Below are 15,078 nucleotides of genomic sequence, written 5' to 3'. Positions count from 1 at the left end.
AAGTTTTATATGCAGGAATAAAGTCTATTTTGGGGGCCAGTGGGAAGAAATTATTATTGCACTATATGAATTCATGTAAATATGACCTTCTGGAACAAGAACTACCTGGACAGAACAGAACACATTGGAGGTTGCTAGGGTACAAGACAAAAGGTGAGACACTGCTGAGGAATGCGAGAGAATGGGAAAGTTGATGGCTATTCTCTACTTCAATTGTGCTGGTGTTACATAATTACCTGGATGTGTCAAAATTCAAGACCATGCTGGGAGGTGGTGGCGCACGCCTTTAATCTCAACACTCAGTAGGCAGAGGCACGCTGACCTCAGTGAGTTTGAGGCCAGCCTGATCTACATAGCAAGTTCCGGGACAGCCAGGGCTGTTACACAAAGAAACCATGCCTTGAAAAACAAAACAACAACAACAAAAATTCAAAACCATACCCTCAAAAGGGTATATTCTGTAGCATGTAAATTAATCATGTCAATATGCCTTAATTTAAAAAAAAAGTTATTTGATCCAATAATTTCACACCTAGGAAGCAATTCTAAAACTAGGAAAAACGTGGATAAAGATTTTAAATATCACATAACTTTATTTACAAGAACACATAGTAGATCTGTGTTGAGTTTCCAGTTCCAGGCCTCTTACAACTCTAGCTCCAGAGGAGCTTGCCTCCAAGGCACTGCATGCAAATGGTGTGCACAAACTCAGGCGGACAAATTCATACAGGGAATCAATATGTTTCTAAACACTGTATTGATTAAAAAGTGTCTGTACATATATGGAGAGGGAGTAAGAACTACAAATGCATTGTCTCAGCTGTTAAGGATATAGCACCGTCCAGTGCTAGACTAAAGCACAGTATGGCATTCCTGCACGGCCAGCCTAGCTCCAGCCTCACTTCTCACTTAGACCTACCCTTCTCCTCTTCCCGAGGCTCATCTCCTACCACTCTACTTCACTTTCTTCAGGCTGTCTTGTGTTCCCAAAAAATGTCAACTGACACAAAGCACTCCAGCCACTAAGTATAAACCAGCCATCACCCGCCAACACTATCACCATTCCTGAACTCAGCTTTATCTGGGATAGCACTCAGCATGACTCAACACGCCACTTACTTTTTTAGCCTGCTCTTGCTACCCCAGCAAAGAGTTCAGTAAGAATAAGGACTCCGTTCACTGCTCAATTTCTAACAGTAGAACCAACCCAATCTTGGTAGAATGCGCATCAACACGGAATGCCAGAGGCTATACTCCCAGCAAACCAAAGCATGTCCTGCATGCTTTGACAGCTACAGCTTCAAAGTCCACAATGGCTTAGACCTGTATCTCTTCAAGCTTAAAGGCTAACTCCATTCTCTTCTATCTCCAGAAACTATGCCAGCAAACAGAATCCCACTGTCAAGCCGAATAACTTCATAGGTACATAAAGGATGCCTCTTCTGGGGAGGGGGTGGCTTTGTCCACAGACAGGCCCCCTGTCACCCCTCAACAAGAATGTTCTCTGCCATAACCACAGGCAAGGCTATGCAAACAATCTATACAGGTCACGCTCAGAAGATAAGGTGGGCCAGTCCAGAACTGGAATTATGGATGTCACTATGGATGAAGTGTAGGATCACAGTCATCAGAGAATGAGACCTTACAGACAGGAGCAGGCCCCCTTCCTAAGGGAACCAGAGAGGCCCCTGTGAGATTCCTTTCCCTAAGGTTTCTGCTCATGCCTTCTAAACACTCAGGAATTCAGTGGGGAAAAAAAGCTGACATTCTTCAGCAAAAGCTGGAAGAGGGGGATAACACACTCATGCAGGATCATAGAAAATTAAATTTAGTAGTGTATATATACACAACCCAGAACAAAAAAAAAAGAACCTGCCGGGTGGTAGTGACACACACCTTTAATCCTAGGACTTAGGAGGCAGAGGCAGGAGGATCTCTGTGAGTTCAACGCCAGCCTGGTCTACAAGGACAAGGGCTAGTTCCATAACTGAGGACCGGCTCCAAAGTTACAGAGAAACCTTGTCTCAAAAAANAAACTAAAGAACCAGGACTCTAAGCATGACTTAGGGACCAAAACAGAAACCTACAGGAAAGGAATCTGGCAGTAAAAATAAAAGAGATATGACATCTCTTTTCAAGGAAATTAAAAACAAAATATTTTAATTTCTAGTTGAACAAAATATCCAGAGATATTCTAGATGGAAAAAAAATAACAGCAAACCATATGACTTGGAAAGAAATATAGGTGGCAATGTTAGGATTGCCATGAATGTCAGCTAAAGCGCACCCAAGCTTACTACAAGATGGAGAAGGAGATGAGAGCGTACAGGAAGAAAGGCAGCAGACATTTCTTCACATGTATCTGCCCCTTCTCACCACCCAGCCTGGGCTCTGGTTGGGACTGGGGAGTGCTCTGGTCGCTACAAACATTTAAGTGCCCCTAATGAGCTCGATTAGAGCCTGATGTGCCGGCACACGGCACAAGCCTTTATCCCCTGCACCTGGGAGGCAGAGGCAAGCTAATCTGTCAGGCCATGGCCATATATGAAGAAAAGAGAAGAGGTGAGGAGAAGAGGCGAGGAGGGGAGGGAAGGGGAGGGGAGGGGAGGGGAGGGGAGGGGAGACTGTTTAAAAGGACCCTAAATGGTGTGCACATCAATTATTTGCAAAGCATATCGAATATTGTATACAATACCATTAACCCAGAGAGAGAGAGTTCCATTTTGGCAGACCTGTGGTGGAGCTCAGAAACAGATTTTGTTTTGTTTTGCTTTTGGTTTTTTTTTTTCCCTTGTTGTTGTTGTTGTTTTCGAGACAGGGTTTCTCTATGTAGCCCTGGCTGTCCTGGAACTTACTCTGTAAACCAGGCTGGATCTGAACTCACATAGATCCGCCTGCCTCTGCCTCCCGAGTGCTGGGATTAAAGGCTTGCACCAGCACCGCCAGGACAGAAACAGATTGTTAAAAAAAGACCACAAAATGAGTCCGATGAAATAGCCTGTCCTTGTAAAGACTGAGATCAAAGATTAAGAACAAAGAACACACCTTGCGACAGCATTTTTCATTCTCGTCTCTGCACCAGAGATCCAATCGCCCGAGAGAGAGAGAGAGAGAGAGAGAGAGAGAGAGAGAGGGGGGGGGGGGAACCTTCCTTTTAATGAGATACCTTGTTTTTCTTGGTGTCGAAATGTGAGAGCCGGGACTAACCTATGAGGATCACCTCCAAGAGGTTTTCCCCCAGCCACACCCCACAGCAAAGGAATCTGAGAAACAAGAGAACGCCGCTACATTTTTAGCAAACACTTCTAGCGAGCAGAGAGCCACACAGTTATTAATAAGAAAATGTTCTAAACCCGGCTTAAATCTTTCAATACGTGAAAGCAACCTGAAAAAAAAAAAAATTCCTACACTGCTGGCTGACAAAGCGAACATGGACGCGTCCTAACCAGGGGCTTTGCGGGGCGTTTAAAAGCCAGCACAGGACAATGGGGCAGTGGGCTCCGCGATGACAGCGCAGAAGAAAACAACAACACCCCCCCCCCCAAAGCAAAGGAAAAGCCTCGGCAACACCTGCTGAGTGAGGGGGGGGGACTCACCAGGTGATGGTGATGGGTATGACAGCCATGGAAGCCGCCTGGGCCTGGAGTCCCCGCCAATGACCCCCTCCCCCGGGAACGCCGCACCGGAGCGCCCCGCCCGACCGCACCCGCGTTGGCCCTCTCAGCCCCGAGGCCCCGCACCGGCCTCGGGGTCACCCGCCCCCCCCCACCGGTGCCGCCCGCCAGCCTCGGACCCTCCCGCTGCCCTCCCTCTCCCGGCCTCGCCGCCTCCGCACTGACCGTGTCACAGCCGGTCCTCGGCTCGGCAGAATCGGCTCGCCGCGCCACGGACCTCGTTAGAAGAGGCGACGCCGAGAGAGCAGGGTTCCCAGCGCTCTGCCCGCACCACACCCGGCGGCCATTTTCCGGAGACTCAGGAACTGACAGGTCACGTGGGTCTGATATGGGCGGGGCTTCTCTGGCTCCACCTCATGGAGGGCGGAGTAGAAGGAGTGGCAGGTGCCGAGGTGTCTAGGATGCGCAGTCCTGCTGCCCTCAGCATCGTTCCTCTGTTTAAAAGAGGTGGAGACTTCGCTTATTTGGTTGGTTTGGATTAGGATGTTCTGTTTTAAGACAGTGTCAAAAAGCCCAGGCAGGCGTCAAACTCACTGTGCAGCCGAGGATGACATTATGCTCTCGATCCTGCCTCCACCTCCCAGCCGACCTGTGCCACCACACCCAGCTAAATGCATGTATTTTTTTCACAAGTGCCCCAGGTAATATTTTTCCCTGTCATTCACTTTTATGAAAGCCAACTTATAACCCATACCTGGCATTATAAGCAATCACTCAGAGAAATAAACCACAATTGCACCTTTGGAAGGCACTGCCCACTCTTGCCAACGAAGGGAGCTCAGTTCCTCCTTGTAGGGCCCAGGAGACAGGTGTTTGCCATCCGGTGTCCATGGCTTATTATCTCAAGACTGCTCGGCCTCTGCTTATCCTTCCTCCAGCTCTCCGAGGACCCACCATCTCTCCCAGAGTCCCTCCCACCTCTGCAGAAAAGTGTCTCTGGAAAGTCACCAAATGCCACGACTGATCCCTGTCCACTTCAGCTAGACACCATTAGCAACCCCATTTTGGTAATGGTCCCTGCACAGTGCCTTGTGACACCGATTTCCTAGTCGCGCGCGTGCGCGCGCGCGCGCACACACACACACACACACACACACACACAGAGTGGGTCTTCCTAACTCCCACCAGCCTTCATTAGTTCTGGGTTCCAGAGTTCTGCCCACCGTCTCATTCCCCTCCCCACCTGATATGACTGATACAGCTGTTTTCAGGTGACCTGGCTCCCTCCAGGTCCTCCAGGAAGTTGGAAGTGTCTCACACGATACCACATATTGGCTAACCAGCCCATTAACTAACTATACTTATGTTCATCCCTCAGATCTTTTTAAAAGCTTTGGAAGCTCTCCCCCAGGGGAATGTCCAATCTCCCAACTCCTCCCCCCTCCCGTCCCCCACCCCTCAGAACACTAAGCATTTCTCAATTAAACTCTTCAGTAGGTTTCCTCTTCTGTGAAACCCGTTCCTCATAGCACTAGTAGGTAAGGCTTTTGGAAAGCTTGCCCCTGTTCTGTCTGCCTTCCCCTCAAACCCTGCCACCCCAGCCCAAAAGCTGGCCAGTATTTTCCATAACATAGACATGAAAGAGAGAGGGTCAACCCCGGGCTTGGTGGTGGCGCTCACCTTTGTTCTCATCACTTAGGAGGCAGAGGCAGGTGGATCTGGTGAGTTAGAGGCCAGCCTGGTCTGCATGGTGAGACCCTGTCTTAAAAGAACCAAAAAGTGGAGGAAGAGGAAAAAGAAAAAAAGGAAGGAAAGGAGGGTAGATGATTTCAGCACCTGGATGGAAGGGATCACTGAAAAAAAATCTCACGAAGAGAAAGATCAGAGAAATGTGGTTCCTGTGGCCTTAGGACTGGCCCTGGCAACTCGCATTTGTGCCAAAGGGTTCCTGGAGGATCCAGACCCTGGCCTTCCATTCCGTTTCTCACTCAAGCTTCCCAGACCATCCTCCAAACACCTGAAACTCCAGCAGAGGAGTGTGTAGATTAATGGGACAGCCTCCACAAGCAGAAAACTGACTTTAGGCAGCGCCAGGCTCATGCCTAACTTACCTACACCAAGCTCTGCGGGGGGTGGGGGGAGCAGAATGGGTGGCAAACCCAACCCACTGTCTGCCTTTGGGGGCCCTGGAACACAGCACTAAATGAGGTAAGCAGAAGAGCAACATGCTGGGTCCCCAACTTAGGGACATCTAGTCCCTGCAGAACCATACTGGGAATTCTTGGTGAAGAACATGGCCAAGTAGATCTCAGTCTCATACAAGCCCTGCTCGTGGAACCTACTGCCTGCCCACCCTTGGCAAAACTAAATCCCTGGGAACATTAGGGAGCAAATCATTCTCTCCTGAAGCTATTTTGGGAAGCATTGTGGTTAAGAACTGGAGGTCAGGTGCCCCTGCAGGCTGGGCTAAGTGAGGAGAGGCAAAGGAGACTGAGAACACAATTCTAACACTCAGGAACCCAGCCCCTGCTCAGGGTGGGCAAGTATTAATTTATGGGGATGGGGAGGGGGCAGGGAATCTCTTAGATTTTTTTTTTTTAATATGAAAACAGAGCTGGGCGGTGGTGGTCCCAGCTCTGGGGACGCAGAGGCAGGCGGATCTCTGTGAGTTCAAGGCCAGCCTGGTCTACAAGAGCTAGTGCCAGGACAGGCTCCAAAGCTACAGAAAAACCCTGTCCAAAAACCAAAAAAGAAAAAGAAAAGAAAGCAGGCATTTCTGCATTAAAATGAGAGTTTCAATAACTTAAAAATAACTAGATAACATGATGTAAAGTGATGAGATAAAAGCACAAAAAATGTAGTGGGTGTCTGGAAAGGAAGAGGCAGCATTTGCAGGGCAGTCCTGGTGAAGCTTGGCTAACCTGCCGCCTCAGTGAAGTTCCATTTTCACAAGCATCCTCCAGTGCTGCCACATGCTGCTGGTTCCCCATGGTTCCACGCTCCGGACCCTCACACTCCACCCTGCAGCACGAACTACTGCCTAACTAAGATGGTTCTTCCTTTGTCTCAAAGACACACCCTTCCGTTGTTCTTTAGTCTTTCCCAAGTTCAGGGAGCCTGCCTAGATCTTTCCGAGAAACGCACCCTAAGGGTTTGAATCACTCAAGGCCCCGAGACTCTGAATCATGGAGTCTGAGAATCCAGCTTACCTCTTTGTCATGTGTTTTTATGTAGAAGGAAAAACAGGCATTATCTTTCCACTCCTGGCCATTCTCTCCATCCAAGCTGTAATTTAATCGCCCTCAGATCCTTTTCCCATAGCATCAGCTTGCTGGCCTGATGACCTCAGCGGCCCAGGTTTCCTCTGCGGCTTCAGTTTCATTGTCCAGCATATTTTGCCACAGAAATCTCAACACGCTTTGCATACCAGGTTGCTCTGAAATTGTTCCTTCTTGAGGGTATGATAGCTCATACTTGTAATTCTAATACTCTGAGGTGACTGAGGCAGGAGGATGGCTGTCAGTTCAAGACCAGCTCAGCACTTCAGTGCACTTGTCGTTCTCGCTGAGAACCCGAGTTTGATTCCCAACACCCACACTGCTACCTATAAATTTCAGTTCTTGGGGATGTGACTTTCTCCCTTTCCTGGCATCTACAACCACTTGCCCCTCCCCCAGGAGAGTTAAAAAATAAATGTTGGACGCTGTGAATCCCCAGATTCTGAATTTCTTGTAAACAACTTGTTTTCCCCTGATCTGAGTGCCTACAGCTGCTCTGAACATGAGACCCTCAGGAGTTCTTGATGGCAGGAGAGTAGTTTCTGGTGTGTTTGGCTCGGGCATGGCTATCCCTATATAAGCTGCCCCTGGACACAAAAAAGGGGGCATTCTTGGGGCTTTCTGACTTCAAGGATGACCCGTGTCTCTGTCTGTGTTTGTGTGTTTCAATCTCCAGCCCCTTGCCCAGTTCACGAACTGTATGGTGGCGCATAGAGCGCAGACAGGTGTATATATATATACTTGTAAAAGTATATACGTGTGCTACAAAAAATTGGGAGAATACATAAAAGCCTGAAGGGTCAGCTTGACACCAAACAGTTGAAAAGAAGAGCGGTGGTGTTGGAGGCTGTGCCAGTTAGCGTGAACCGCCACAGGCTCCAGAATCACAAGACACAACTCTCTGAGGATGTCCACGAGGTAGTTTCTAGATTGGGTGAAGTGAGCCGGGAAGCCCTGCCCTTGATGTGGGTAGTGCATTCACAGGATGCTGGAGTCCCAGAGAGTGACCTGAACGTCAGCGTCCCTCCTGCTTCTCAGCTGCAGATGGACATGGCCAGCTGCGGACGGACATGGCCAGCTGTGGAGGGCATGGCCAGCTGTGGGCAGACATGACCAGCTGCTCCAAGCCCCCGTTTCCCTCTACCCTCTGCTGGCAAGCTGAAATAAGCCTGAGAAAAGAAACCAGCACAGGGATGCTCTGGGGTGTCTGCCTTGATGGGGGACAGACAGCTGTTGTTTAAGTCACTTATGTTACTGGGGTGATAGCTGACACACACCACTTAAGACAGGAGGGATTTATTTTGACTCACAGATTGGAGGGCTTGGCCTCACAGTCGAGGCAGACCGTCATGATACTATGAACATAGGGTAGAGGAGGATGTACGCTTCTAGGCAGACAAGCAGAGAGAATGGAATACGGAAGAGACCAGGCTAACATATAGCCCCTAGAGGCATACATACCCATGGAGACCTACTTCCTCCAACTAGGCCCCACCTCCTGCCTTCCACCCCCTTCCAACAATACCTACTTACAGGAGGAGTGTGGGACCCCAAGGCACCCATATCACTGAAAAGTCTCAGCCCAGCATGGATGACAACTTCCCCATAGGTGCAGGAGTCCCTACCTGACTTACTCTTCCACATCTGTGCACTCCACCTCCTCCCAAGACCACAAGACCACAGGCCTCTGGGGCACAGCAACATCCCCCTGGCAGAGACCCAGGGGGGATTGGCTGAGATCTCAGGAAAGGGTCTGTTAACTCTGACTCCTTCCTACGATAGGTCAATGGGCCCGACCTCGAGGCTCCCTGATGGGTCACAGCTGCTCTGATGAAGATGGCAGGGGCCACTGTGCTCAAAGGACAGTTTTCTAGAATCTGGCAGTCAGAACCGTCTTGAGCCTGTGGCGCCATACAAAACATCTATGTGATAGCCAAGGCAGCAAGTTGGAATTCTTCAGCCAGTCACAAGAGAGTTCCCACCGAAGACTACCACATCAGAAACCCTAAGCATTAAGCAGACTACGGCTCACGAAGCCAAACTCCCTATGGAACCCAATGCCAGGAGCCTGTGGGTGCTGCCCCCTCTCTCTGCGCTCCTACACTGACTCAGAAAGTCAGGAGACAGTCACCTGGCAGTTTCATTGTATTGGATACATCCTGAATTTTCCCATGATCTACTTCGTTATTCTACATAAGAGCGAATAAAAACTCTTAGTTACTTTCATGAAATTATGTCCAGCAATACAAGGAGCAAGCGTGGGAGCAAACACCCTACCTCCTCCTGCTTTCCAGGTTCCAGAAATTTCTAGTCTCTATGAGTTAAAACAGTTCAGTGAGCGTATTGTTTATTTAATCTGATGTCACTGCATCCATTGTTTCTTTTCTCCTTAGTGTAGTCTCTTCAGGTCAGTGGTTCTCAACCTGCTGGCTGCGACCTATTTCGGGGAGATGTCAGACGGCCCTTTCACGGGGTCACATATCACAGTTACATTAGATTCATGACCGTAGCAAATTTACAGCTATAAAATAGCAACAAAAATTATTTTATGGTTGGGGTCACTAACACGAGGAACTGTATTAAAGGGCTGCACCATTAGGAAGGGTGAGAGCCTCTGCTTTAATTAAACATGAGTAAAGAGAGGCATAAAATATGTTAAGCTTAAAATGAGGTTTCAGAATTGTTTTGTAAAATTCATCTTTATCAATAAATAACAAAAATGGGGAAAATGGAACAGATACCAACAATGGTAGCCACTGTGGGGGCTGGGTACATTTTGTTTATTTACTTGAGTGCATTGTATTGCCCACATAAGGGCAGTGTAAATAAAAAGGGGAGGGACAATTGATCAAGCAGCTCCTAATAGGAGGGTCTGGGTAGAAATAGGCAATCTTGACTACATACACCTTCAGCCCTGGCTTGATGTTGTCATAATGAAGATTTGCTGTGGGACAATGGTCTTTTATTCTGTCACTTGTATTATTATTTGTTTTGTGTGTGTGTGGTTTTTTGAGACAGGGTTTCTTTGTAGCTTTAAAGTCTGTCCTGGAACTAACTCTCTTAGACCAGGCTGGCCTCAAACTCACAGAGATCCACCTGCCTCTGCCTCCCTAGTGCTGGGATTAAAGGTGTGTGCCACCACCGCACACCGGACCTTGTATTATTTTTTAATAAAACACTAATTGGTCAGTAGCCAGGCAGGAAGTAGAGGCGGGGTGATGAGAACAGGAGAATTCTGGGAAGAGGAAAGAGTCAGTCTGTAGTTGTCACTCAGCCACAGAGGAAGCAAGGTGAGAATGTCTCACTGACAAAGGTACCAAGCCACATGGCTAACACAGACAAGAACTATGGGCTAATATAAGTTGTTATAAGAATTAGTTAATAAGAAGCCTGAGCTAATAGGCCAACCAGATTATAATTAATGTAGACCTCTGTATATTTCTTTGGGGCTGAACGGCTGTGGGACCCGGCAGGACAGAAACCCCAGTCAACAAAGATTTCCTAAAATTCATCAAACTTTGTTTTCTATGACTGTGGAATATTTTTGCATCAAAAAGCACATCCTGTCAATTTAGCAGACACAGAATGATAATTTTCTAGGTGATTCTGTTTATGCCAAACCCAGAAATTTGTTTCAAGTGGTTCCCATGCTTAAATATGGCCTCCAAGAAGAAGTCTGGATTAAACTTGGCTCTACACCATGAGCTATAGAAACCATACAGCAACTACAGCTAGCTAGTCATTAGTAATGGAAGTCCTTGGAAGGGGAAGGGTCGTGGCTCCTGGTGTTAGTCTGAATTTTATCGCATCATTTCCATTCATTCAGATTGCTTTGCCACTTGACCCCCTCCTTGGTTGGTAATGTCCTTTTCATCGTTCAATTTATAAATATGTATTTTAGTAATTCCATCGTGGGGTCGGTATACACCCACAGGGATAATGAGCATGGAGGGAGAACCCTGTATCCTGATGCCACAGCAGTTTTGTGCGCAGAGGCAATAGAAGGGAGCTAAACAAAACGAGCAGAAGAGATGGGTGCATGTGCCTCCCTGGGGGAGGAACTACAATGTCAGCCTTTGGGCCGAGGGGGAAGTGGCACCCACGCAGACACACCTTAGCAGGGCTCACCTTAGCAGTTAGCTAGGGAACTCAAGAAATTAAGATCATATTTCAGAGAAGAGTTTCAGTGTAAAGCAAACAATCCAAACCTGTTCTGTGGCTCTAAAAGACATCTTCCAGGGGCAGGAGATGGAGCTCGGTTGGTTGGTAGAGTGTTTGCCTAGCTGGTAGGAACCCTGGCTTGGATCCTGGCACCACATAGATTAGGTGTGGTGACACTCACCCAGCACTCAGAAAGCGGAAGCAGGAGGAATTTAAAAGTTCAAGGTCAAAGCCTGCCCGACCCAAACAGTGAAGACGACAGCTGTAGTGTGCACGTTGGGAAAGGTCTGGAAAAGACAAGAAGGGAGACTGGGAGGGCTGCTTATCTACCTGGGGGTGGTCTCTCAGCAACTAAGAGCCCCAGATTCAGGGTGAGATCTATCTGGGGTGGGTGAGGTGGAGGACAGTACATGGCTCTCTCACTTGTGCAACCAGGGAAACGGTGATGACATTTAATCCTACCAAGAGGAGAGCGTGCAAGTTTCCAGAGTGATGGAATGAATTGGGCTCTACTTTTAGATGCCGAGTTAAAGGTGCCCGTGTTCCAGGCAGTGATATTGAGCAGGTGTATTCCCCCTGGGTAATGGAGAAGACAATCTGAGCAAGACAGGGGAAGAGGGTGTGTGTGTGTGTGAGTGTGTGTGTGTGTGTGTGTGTTGCAGGGAGGGAAGGACGGAGTAGCCCAAACTATGAGGCATAGGAAAGAGGAGCCAGAGATAGCCGCAGAAACCTAGAAAGACTATCATGGTGCGAATGCTTAAACACAAGCAACCGAGTGAGACTGGAAACCAACAGGTTACTCAGCAAAAAGCACCATGATAAGCCTTGCGAGAGGGGCTCTGATATTGGGGGATGGCAAAAGAACTGAGGTACTGTGCTGACCAATGTAAAGCCTGGGGGGTCACAAGATAGGTTTCTACTTTTTGTTAGCCATCTTGTTTCCTCCCAACCACCCAGGAGAGAAACTTGACTCTAAGGCCTTGTGGATTAACATCCTCTTGAAGTTAATGACTCAGACAGGCATTCCTGAACTCAACTTTCCATAGCCTCTGGGGTGCCGTGAAGCTCACTTATCCAATAACAATAGCCAGCCACTAAGCTCAAATTGTAAACCTTGCTTATGGAGCAATTTCCATGTTCATGCTGTAAAAAATGATGGATGGACAGAGCCAGAGAAATTACTCAGCAGTTAAGGGTGCCTTGTGTGTAAATCATAATGGATCCCAACACCCTTATCATATAAAAAAACACCTATATCATGTAACTAACACCCATATAAAGAGCCAGGTGTCCTGCTATGGCCTATATAGCCATAGCATTGGCTCTGGACAGGGGTGGGGTTGAGTGGAGGGATGAGGAAGGAGATGGAACAGGAAGATCACCTAGGCCTGCCGGCTTCCAACCTAGTCAAGAAAGCAGGAGCCCAAGATTCAGGGAGAAATCGCGTCAAAGGATCACACAGAGAGTGACAGAAGACAACACTCAACATTCTCTTCTGGATTCACTTGTGTACGCTCTACACACACACACACACACACACACACACACACACTTTGAAGAAAAGAGACTACAACCAGGGATTACACTTCCAGAGGAATTGTCTTGCTCAGCCTCCAAGCCAGCTGGCCTAAGAAGTCATGTACTGTCAACTCTGGAGGTTGTGGAAAAGGACTCAAGCACAAAACAAAGCATCCTTAAACAATAAAAGAGATAGAAAGTAACAGATTTTACCTGTCAATACAAATGCAGTATTTAATGACTTTAAAAACTGAAGGTGACATTTGGTTTCACCAACAAGCAGATAGAACTTGCACAACCTATAGTTTGGGCTCACTAAACCTAGGAAGGCTGGAGGAAGTAAACACTGTTTTTAACTTTCCTGCTGAGAAACCCCTAATGAAAACTGTTTCCGGGGCTCATATGGAGGATACTGTTAACTTTGGAGGAGGTATAGACTAGACAGGTGGAAGGTCACTTTTTGTTTCTATGAGAAATACAACCCCAGGGCATGGTCTATCAGCAGGGAGGCAGGGCAGTAGGAAATGGTTAGTCACACCGCCTCTGCAATCAGGTGACAGACGGAGGTACATGCTGATACCCAGCTAGTTTTCTCGTTTATTCAGGGATACTAGCCCATGACATAGTGCTGTCTACATCTGAGTGGGTGTTCCTCACAGCCATGGCCAGTGGTATGCCTTATAAGTGGTTTTAAATTCAGTCAGGCTGATAAACAAAGATGAATCATCACGGGAAGGCACGCAGGCTTGTGTGCAATATTCTTTTTATGAAAGTGAGGCCGGAGTGCAGTGCCGTGGTGGGACACTGGCCTAGCATGGACACGGCCCTGCAGTCCATCCTAACCCTCGAGAAAAACAGGACTCTGCTGTGGTTCAAACGGAGCAGCCATCATGCGGGTGTGTTCTGTACCTACGGGATCGCGTTTCTTTGGAACAACGAACGGCTAAACAATTTCCCACTATTCCCGTTTCTAACTGGGGGGAAAGATACCGTAAACTAGGTCGGCATATTGCTGGCAGATAAACCTCAGCTCCTGCTGTTCCTAGTCTACCATGGCTTACACTCAATAGACTCCTTGACCTAGCTTTCCTTTCTTTCTCCAGCTGGGCACTTATCCCAGCACCCCAGTTCAGCAAAGAGAAGCGAAGGCCTCCTAGAAGTATCCATGCTCCCCAGCTCTGCTTCCTTCCCCCACTGCACAGGCACTGAGAGGTGGGGTTAGGGCTCTAAGGCTGCACACACAATGCTACACACTATAGCTCAGCAAAGACAAGGGAAGTGAGATCTGTTCTCCTTTACCCAGCACTTGGACAGCAATTCTGTATATAACCTACTTTTACTCTTAGCCTAACTGAAGCATGGCCTTTACAGGCAATGCCGGACATACTTTGGAGGGTGACAGATGACAATAACATACTTCTAGTCTCAGATGTTTCATAGAGGATTTTTTTTTTGTTTGGCCAACCCAGCACCTCAAATTAACAATAAAAGTCAGTGTAATAGGACTGGAGAGATGACTCAGTAATTAAGAGCAAAGACCGCTCTTCAAGAAGATCTGGGTCTGATTTTCAGACCCCACATGGCAGCTCACTGCCATCTGGAACCCTCGTTGCATGGAACCCAATGCCACCTTCTAGCCTCGGCGCACTAGGCATGCACGCGGTAAAGACACATATGCAGGCAATACACCATACACATAAAATGATTTTTAAAAAAGTAAAATTTAAGCTGGGCAGTGGTGGTACACCTTTAATCTCAGCACTTGGGTGGCAGAGGCAGGCGATCTCTGTGAGTTTGAGGCCAGCAAGAGCTAGTTCCAGGACAGGCTCCAAAGCTACAGAGAAAAACCCTGTCTTGATAGACAACAAAACAAAACAAAACAAAGTTAATATATTTTCCCCATAGTTCTTTGCAGTGGAACCAAGAAAAGACCTCAGAACACACTGGAGGTCCTGCAGGACACTGTGATTAAAAAATCGCATATCCAGTAAGTACTTGGCACAGCTTCTCAAAAGCAAACACCAAGTCAGGACACAAGTGGTAGGAGAGGGGCAGCCACAGACCCTCCAAGTCGGCTCTTCCTTTCAAATTAGGAAAAGGATGCCCTCTGTAACGATCAGTCTGGTGTAGGCTATACATCTACACATCAGCTCAGAGTGGTTTCAGTTACCATCCGTATGTAGGGCTGTGTCTGCCATCCGAAGTAGGTAAGGCAGTGTTCCTCACACTTGAGGGCCAGCAAGACGACTCAGAGGGGAACCCTCAAAGCCTAAGATCGATGGCCACAACCCACAGAAAGGAAGAGAGAACAGACTCCATGTTGTCCTCTGGCCAGACAAGCACCATGGCACATGTGCCTCACACACATGAGAATAAAAACTCAACTGAAATAATGTTTATAAGTAATAGAAGACTCAATGCCAAAAAAGCATCTGCTCACGGGGTTAGGCACTGTGTCACCTCCCAGATTATATTTAAACTTTGAAATAAACAAACATATACACAGG

At 47.7% G+C, this 15,078-nt stretch overlaps 1 protein-coding gene across 20 annotated transcripts in view; it reads right to left on the bottom strand.

The window, feature by feature from the left end:
- Positions 1-3,984, bottom strand: part of Kidins220 (kinase D interacting substrate 220) — a 91,590-nt gene extending 87,606 nt beyond the window's left edge. For all 20 annotated transcript variants that reach the window (XR_007591624.1, XR_007591625.1, XR_007591613.1 and 17 more), the window contains exon 1: positions 3,840-3,984. The gene's annotated coding sequence lies outside the window, so the exon portion shown is untranslated. The remainder of the gene's footprint in view (positions 1-3,839) is intronic.
- Positions 3,985-15,078: the final 11,094 nt, after the last annotated feature.

The sequence above is a fragment of the Alexandromys fortis genome, unplaced genomic scaffold (assembly GCF_014885135.2).
Source record: "Alexandromys fortis isolate MF-2015 unplaced genomic scaffold, M_Fortis_MF-2015_v1.1 scaffold_30, whole genome shotgun sequence".
In the NCBI taxonomy this organism is placed as follows: domain Eukaryota; kingdom Metazoa; phylum Chordata; class Mammalia; order Rodentia; family Cricetidae; genus Alexandromys; species Alexandromys fortis.
This window is presented reverse-complemented; position numbering and strand designations above follow the sequence as displayed.